The sequence below is a fragment of the Panthera onca genome, chromosome B4 (genome assembly GCF_046562875.1).
Source record: "Panthera onca isolate mPanOnc1 chromosome B4, mPanOnc1 haplotype 2, whole genome shotgun sequence".
Classification (NCBI taxonomy): Eukaryota; Metazoa; Chordata; class Mammalia; order Carnivora; family Felidae; genus Panthera; species Panthera onca.
This window is the reverse complement of record NC_138345.1, coordinates 109087025-109095155: the sequence shown is the minus strand read 5'-3', so window position 1 is coordinate 109095155 and position 8131 is coordinate 109087025. Positions and strand designations below refer to the sequence as shown.

At 32.3% G+C, this 8131-nt stretch overlaps 1 pseudogene; it reads left to right on the top strand.

Annotated features, from left to right (window-relative positions):
- The first annotated feature begins 6285 nt into the window (after positions 1 to 6285).
- On the top strand, positions 6286 to 7171 carry LOC132695291 (large ribosomal subunit protein eL6 pseudogene; annotated as a pseudogene).
- The last annotated feature ends 960 nt before the right edge of the window (positions 7172 to 8131 follow it).

Genomic DNA, 8131 nt, shown 5'->3' with positions numbered 1-8131 from the left:
AAAGGTGGGAACTTGCTTGGATGTGCTAATTGAGCAAAAGAATGAATGATTTCTGAGTCCAAGATGCAAGATGTTGTTCCATTTAAATGGAAACATTTTTTAAAGTTCCATCAAGGGCTGTTTATTTTTTATGTTATTTCAAAAAGGAAGTCAAAGAATTTTGGACCTGTAAAAAAAAGTTCAAGATACTGACAAGCACTGTATTCTTTGATAGCTACTGTTGAACTCTATGGATATTACTATATCACAGTTAGCAAACTGTATTCAATATGTTGGAGTATAATTATTTTTTTAAGTCCTAGTATAGTACCTAGTATTTAGAAACTCTCAGTATATATTTGTGGAATAAATGAATATGTGTATTTAAAAAAATAGGTCAACAAATGGTTAAAATTCTGATTTCAATCACATATTCTGGAGACAGTGCCAGACAATTTTGAAAACATTTGGGTAATAGATTGATATTCAGGTTTCATCTGGATCCTTTCCAGCATGAAATCCTTCAGAATAATTGCTATGAAACTGTTGCTGTTTACACAACCATTAAGCAAAAAATTCATTTAAGAAATATTCAATAAGAATATTATAGGTGATGAGGAAATGAATACAGTACTGTTCTTTTGCACTATAAATAGCTTAAACTATGTTCAGGATCTAGTCCCTAGAAATTATTCTGAGACTAGGAAACAGATCAAGGGAATCATTGGCAAACCCTGCAATTTCTTACTGAAAAGTTTGTCATTATGGGCAGACCAAGCCAAGAAGCATGAGAGCAGATGGTGAAATGCCAAGTATAAATAAATTCGTGTCTCTCTCTAGTATCCTAAGCCTAAGGACTTGGATATGGACCAACACATACTACTGTGGACCCACTGAGGAGCAAAAATTATTCAGCAATCATCACAGTAAGGAATGGAATCCTGGAGAGTAATAGCAACACTTCAGCCATCTCCATTACAAATCCTTCATGGTTTCTAGAAGGCCATTTGGAAGGCAGGGAACCTGCCAACGCACTTATGTAAAGTTAGCTCCAACTTCTGAAGATGCCTCAGGAAGAGCCATTCAGAGTATTCCTTTTTTACTTTCTGTTCTTTTGGAATTTCCTACTCATCTGTCCCTGCAGGTTATTTTGAGTATTAAATAAGACAGTTAAATAAGATTACTTTGAAAGATGGAGCCTTCTATTTAAAAATTATTTAGTTATACTACTTTTATTATCACAAGTTCTTAATTAAATTCCAATTTTTCTTTGAGGAAATGTCCCTAGAAATAATGAAGTTGGTTAGAGTGGCAATATTTGCAGAAACATGGGCTGTTTCCTTCAAAGAAATAGTGGTGTATATAGATAAAACTTCCAAACATTTTCTAGTATATAATAAAACTTAAAATTTAATATTTCACAGGCAAATTAATTATCTTTTAAATTGATTATATTTGGAAAAGGATAACTGTATTATGTGAAATAACTAAGACCCCTGATTCATTGGATTCTATGATAGAGAAATATACAAGAATCAATCAATTTAAGAGTGAACATAGTAAAATAAGCCTACAAGATTCAAGAGAGTAAACAATGATTATATAATGATGTTCACCTCATGGAAATGAGGCTTATCAATGCAAATTAAATAACTTAAAAATAATTTTCCAAATTGGACCAATAATACAATACCTAAATTGAGAGTAACTATGTAAATGGGAGAATAATAACTTATCCAGTTAGTTTTATTTAAGAAGACAGATACCCCAGGGTTAGAGATTTCCCACTAAGCAATTAGTTTAGTGATTTTTAACCACTTAATCAACAAATGATCCATCTTTACTATTTATTGTGTCCTGTGCTTGAGGCATTGATGTGATAACATAAGGGTTGATGTCAAATATGTTTTCAAACATTTGCATATATGTGAGTACATACATAAAGAAACTATATTGTTTTTTGATATTATAGAAATATGAGAGGTGCCTGGGTGGCTCAGTCGGTTAAGCATCTGACTTTGGCTCAGGTCATGATCCACGGTTCTTGGGTTCGAGACCCACATCAGCTCTGTGCTGACAGCTTGGAGCCTGGAGCCTGCTTCTGATTCTGTGTCCCCCTCTCTCTCTGTCTGCTCACACTCTGTCTCTCTCTCTCAAAAATAAATAAATGTAAGAAAAGAAATTCAAATATATTTAAAGAAAGAAAATATGAAAGAAACATTATCAGTAAAATTAAATTAAGATGTTTTCTTTCATTTTGTATAATCTATTACAATTCTTCCTAATTCATTATTTACAATCTTAAATTAGATACTAATTCTAAAGGCTTATTTTGGGATACTATAACAATATTATTTTTCTCTTACCAAACACAAAGCCAAATCTTCTGATAATGAAAATTTTATAAAGTTCTATGAATTATTGTGTGGGAATTGTGCTGAATTGCACTGGTCCCTACTCAACCCATTGTACAGTGGCACACTCATGTAACAACTACTTATTAAATGCCTATCATGTAATAGGCACTGTGCTGAGCATACACAAAGTTAAAACACTGCTCTCAAGAAACTTTCACAATGGTTGAGGGATAATTAGTTTAATAAAGTAGCATGAAATATACAAAATTAAGCATTGGCATTATGAGGTATATAAGCAAGGCAATTAATCATCCATGGTAGCTCAATCTACTGTTTCATTATTTAAGTAGTATTGTGATCCATCAGTATGTGTGTGTGTATATCTAACAAATATAAAAATAATTTTAAGTTAAGAGTTGTTGGCAGAAATACTTTTGACTTTAATATGGAAATGATTGTTTCAATCAGTGGTATTTATCCTTGACATATTTTTATTGACATTAAACTTCCTTATTTGAATTGATTATTTATTTTGCACAAGATTTGACGTACTTACCTTAGGAGATGCTAAGGAACTATTATTGAATAGTCTCAACCCACTTAAAAAATACAAAATAAGTATTACTGAGTTTCTTTTTATTTTTTTAGATTTTTAAAAAATATTTATTTATTTTTGAGAGAGAGAGAGCGTGCAATCAGGGAGGGACAGAGAGAGAGGGAGACACAGAATCTAAAGCAGGCTCCAGGCTCTGAGCTGTCAGCACAGAACCTGATGCGGGGCTCGAACTCACAATCCATTAGGTCATGACCTGAGCTGAAGTCGGACACTTAACCGACTAAGCCACTCAGGCGCCCCAGTATTGTTGAGTTACTTACTAGTCATTTTTCTAAAATATTTTCATTTCTGAGAAGATAGATTTCTATCAAAATATACTATTTGAAATGTTTTTGACTGAAACAATCTTTAGTTCAATTGAATGAATACAGGTATATGCCATATAATACAGTCAAAATATGTTCCAAGTTCCTTTAAATTCATAAGATTGGGAAAAGTGATATATAACAATTTTTTTTCCCAATTTACAAAACAAAAATAATTAGGGAAATATTTTAATTGGTGGTGCACTTTTTCATATGCTTTCCTAGAATAAAAACGAGGATTCTGTACTTTCTTTTGATGATTTAGACATTTAATCATACATTCTTGTGTATGTGAGTGTGTGTGACATACATATATATCACATTTTTTTGTGTGTACTTACTGCTTGATATGTGTATGTGTGTGTGTAAGACAAATTATTAATAAATTATTATACTTCTATCTTACTGAAATGTTAAAATCTTCCTCACTAGTATATTAAAATATGCACATTTTCTTATTTAATTATTTGATCAGCCAAGTTAAATGCCGGACTTAAGTTAGATACAGTACAAAGATGAATGGGAAGCAATCTAGGTCTTCCCTTATCCTCTCATTTATAATAGTAAATCAGGGCATTAGACTGTAATGGTTTTGCAGAGGCTAAAGCATTAACTGCCTGAGTGTTTTGGGGAAAGCGTCATTGATAATTATCTAACTCAGTTCTTAAAATTTGACATATTTTAAATGTACCAAAAATGCATTTAAACTTCACACGTTTGCCAGGATCGCCTCAGATCTTTTGCTTTAAAGAAACAGAATTTAACAATAGCTCTTGAAGCCCGCTTGGCAGCTCTGATTCCCTTTCCCTCCTTTCCTCCCCAGAGATAACTACACCAAGGTTATGTGCAATATTTCCACACAGGCTTTAATACTTTAGCTATATACCTATCCACAAACAATATACTTTGAAATATTTATCAGTTCTCTCATATATAGCACATCTCCTTCTGCAATATGCTTTTCATTCAACATTTTTATATACATTCACATCAATACATGCAGACTATTCATTCATCTTAATTGTTGAATTGAAATATGCTACATATCATATTTTCTTTATCTACTTGCCTAGTGATAACATTTCAAGTACCACACCACTGTAAATAGTGGTTCAGTGAACATTCCTTTGCATGTCTCATTAGATGCATATTCAAGCTTTTTACTAAAACATATATTTAGAAGTGGCATGGCTGGTTCCTGTGACATGTGCACCATCAGCTATTCCAGATATTGCCAACTTGCTTTCCAATTTTAGATCGCACTCAGCATAGCCCACATACTTGATATTCATGAAACTTTTGATTACAGGCAATCTGGTAGATTTGGAGTAAAATGGCAGTGTTTTAACTTGCATTTCCTCAATAGTAACGTGGTTGAGCAAATGTTCTTCTGTTTATTGCCAGTCAGGTTTCCTTCTCTGTAAATGATCTGTTCATATGTTTTCAATTATTTATTTTTTTCTGTTATGTTTTTCTATCTACAATTCAAATGCTAATCTATGATGACATATATACATATACATGATCATACATACATATCTTTTTTACACTTTGATTATGGTTTTCTTAGCCACATCAAAGCTTATATATTTTGTATTGTTATCAAATGTATCCAGTTTTTAAAGTTTTCTGAATTTCTATGATTTTAAAACATTTTTTTCTTATCCCACTAGCATAAAGATGTTTTCTTCTAAATTTGTGTTTGTTTTTTTTTACATTTAACCTTTAACCAGAATATATGCATTTATATATTAAGTATGTAAATAAGTGTGTGTGTGTGTGTGTGTGTGTGTGTGTGTGTGTATGAATACCGAGATGCAAGGATCCTTCATGTGTTTTTGTTTTTCCTCCAACTGGATGGCCAGTTGTCAAAGAATAGTTTCAAAAATAATTCTTACACTCACCTACTTGTTTGAAGTGCTCATTTTATTACATGTCAGATTCCATATGTGCATCCATCTGATTTGAAAACACTAATGCTATTCCTTCTATCTACATTTCTTTTTCTATTCCATTGCAAACACCACTCTATTTTAATTATTATGGATATTAAATATTGGTTTTCCTTTCCTCTTTTTTCCTGAGAGAATATTTTGATTCTCCTAAGATATTTTCCTTGTAAAGAATTTTCCTTATAAATTTCAGCATCATCTTGATGTTTTTATTGGCAATGATTTGTTGAAAATGGATTGAGAAGCAATTGACTCTTTACAATGTTAGGTCTTAATATCCACTAATATTGCATCTTTTTATTTATTGGGTTTTTATATCCTTCAATGAAGTTTAATTTTCATATAGAAGCCTTACATATATATTGTTATAGTTATTCTTAGGTACATATGATTAATGAGACATGTTTATCTCTTAGTTATTACTAATGAGTCATGGCAGGTTTTAAGGAATAATATTGTTTGCTATAGTTTTCTCTTATTCTGTTCTGTTTTATATTTTTTAATTTAATTTAATTATTATTATTATTTGCATTTTGTTTCCTCCTTTCCAAATCTTATATAGTCTACAAAATGGTATCCACTAGGGTCTCCATGTCAATATAGAATAGCAACTGTGATGACTGACTTCTTCCTATTCATAATTTTGAAAAATGAACATCAAATTTTAACTTTTTTAGTTTCTTTATCCCTGTGCTATGTGGTAGAAAGTCTTTTCAGACTGTGATATTGAACAACCCTAGGGCTCTCTTTATTTATTTCCTTTTCTCAAGGACCACTATCTTGCACTGTCTTGTTTAATGCTTGAAAACTATTGTTTCAAATATTGTTTCCTTTCTAGTTTCTAGGATGGATGGGCCAATGTTTTTGTGTTACTTCAACATGGCTTGAAGCAGATATCCAATTTTCAATCCTTAAAATAGTTTATTTGTATTTCTTGCTTTCTTGGGTTGACTAGATCTTTCACTTCAGTGTTAAATAGGATCACTTGTTTAGGGGTATCCTAGTCACATTCCTCATCTTAAAGGAAGATGTTAATGTTCAAAATGGATGATGTTTGCTCTTTCCCATCCTGCAAGATGGTGGGTGAAAAAGCTGAGAAGCAGGATACTAAGGAGAAGAAGCCTGAAGCCAAAAGGGCTGATGCTGGTGGCGAGGTTAAGAAGGATAATTTCAAGGCTAAAGTGCCAAAGGGGAAGCCCCACTACAGCCAAAACCCTGTCCTACTCAGAGGAATTGATAGTCCTGATCAGATATATATTCCAGAAAGGCCAAGTATAAGAGGAAGTATTCAGCAGCTAAATCCAGGGCTCAGAAGAAAAAGGAGAAGGCTCTTAGTTCTGTCACAAAACCAGTTGGTGGTGACAAGAATGGTGGTACTTGAGTGGTTAAACTTTGTAAAATGCCTAGGTATTATCCTACTGAAGACATGCCTTGAAAGCTGTTGAGCCGCTGGGAAAAAAAACAAAAAACAAAAAACAAACAAACAAACAAACAAACAAACAAAAAAACAACCTTTCAGGCAGCCTGTGAGAAAAGCGTGAGCTAGTGTCATTTCTGGAACCATTTTGATCATCCTCACTGGGCACCACAGAAGCAAGAGGGTGGTTTTCCTTAAGCAACTGACCAGTGGCTTGCTAATTATGACTAGACATCTGGCCCTCCATTGAAAATGATATCAGCAAAGTGAAAATCCCCAAACATCTCATTGATGCTTACTTAAAGAAGAAGAAGCTGTGTAAACCCAGACACCAGGAATATGAGATCTTCAACACAGAGGAAGAGAAGTATGAGATTACAAGAAGCACATGGTTGACCAGAAAGCTGTGGACTCTCAAATTCGGCCAAGAATCAAAGCTGTTTGTCAGCTTCAGGGCCACCTTCACTCTGTTTTTTCTCACAAATGGAGTTTATCCTCCAAATTGGTGTTCCAAATTTTTACAAAGAACCCAATTAAATCACTGATCCATTTAAAAGGAAGAAGAAATGGATGATGTTTGCAGGAGATTTATGGTAGATGCCTTTTATGAAGTTGAGGTGTACCATTTTATTATAATTTGATAAAAGTTTTATAAAAAGTTGTTTATAATGACTTTTAAATTTGATCAAAGGTATTTTTGGCAATTAAAAATTTCTATTTTAACCAAGGTAATAAATTAAATAACATGAATTTTCTAATTTTGAAAAATAAACATCCCTAACCCTGAAATAAATTTGTATACTTGAAATAATGTGCAGTGAGAAATTATCTGTTGATCCAGAAAATAATGTAAGTATTTAGGTACATGTATTCATACGCATATGCACACACATACACACACACACGTATGTTGATCCATTAAATACTCATGTAAATGCTTTTGATATTTCTGACTTTGCTTTTGAGATAATTTTTTTTTGGCCAAATTGTGTGTCCTTTGTTAGAAAAAGAGGAAAACAAGGATTTCTGGAGGATTTTATTTATTTATCTTCCTATTATTTATTGTTCTAAATACCTGAAAGTCTGGGGTTGCCACTGAATGATGAAAACTGAAGATCAAGCAGTTTTAGTGGCAAGGTGCTGCAGATTTTGATGTTCATTCTACATAGATTTGGATATTTTAAATTTGAAATATTAACTAAAAATCCAAGTGGAAATGTCAAGTAGGCAATTGAATACTTACAACTGGATTTTGATGGAAAAATTAACCTGAGAGTTATTTTGTGTTTTTCAGAATGAGACTGACTTGAGAAAGATAAGGCCTTTCTCATTGCTCTGTTTAAAATCATAATCTCCATTCCCCAGAAAACATTATCATGCCTCATTGAGTTACTTTTTTTTTCCAGAACACTCATTAAATTTTAATGTACTAATTATTTACTTTTTAATTTTTCTTAGCAATCTTTCCTACTGCAATAAAAACTCTAAGATATTTATCTTTTTTT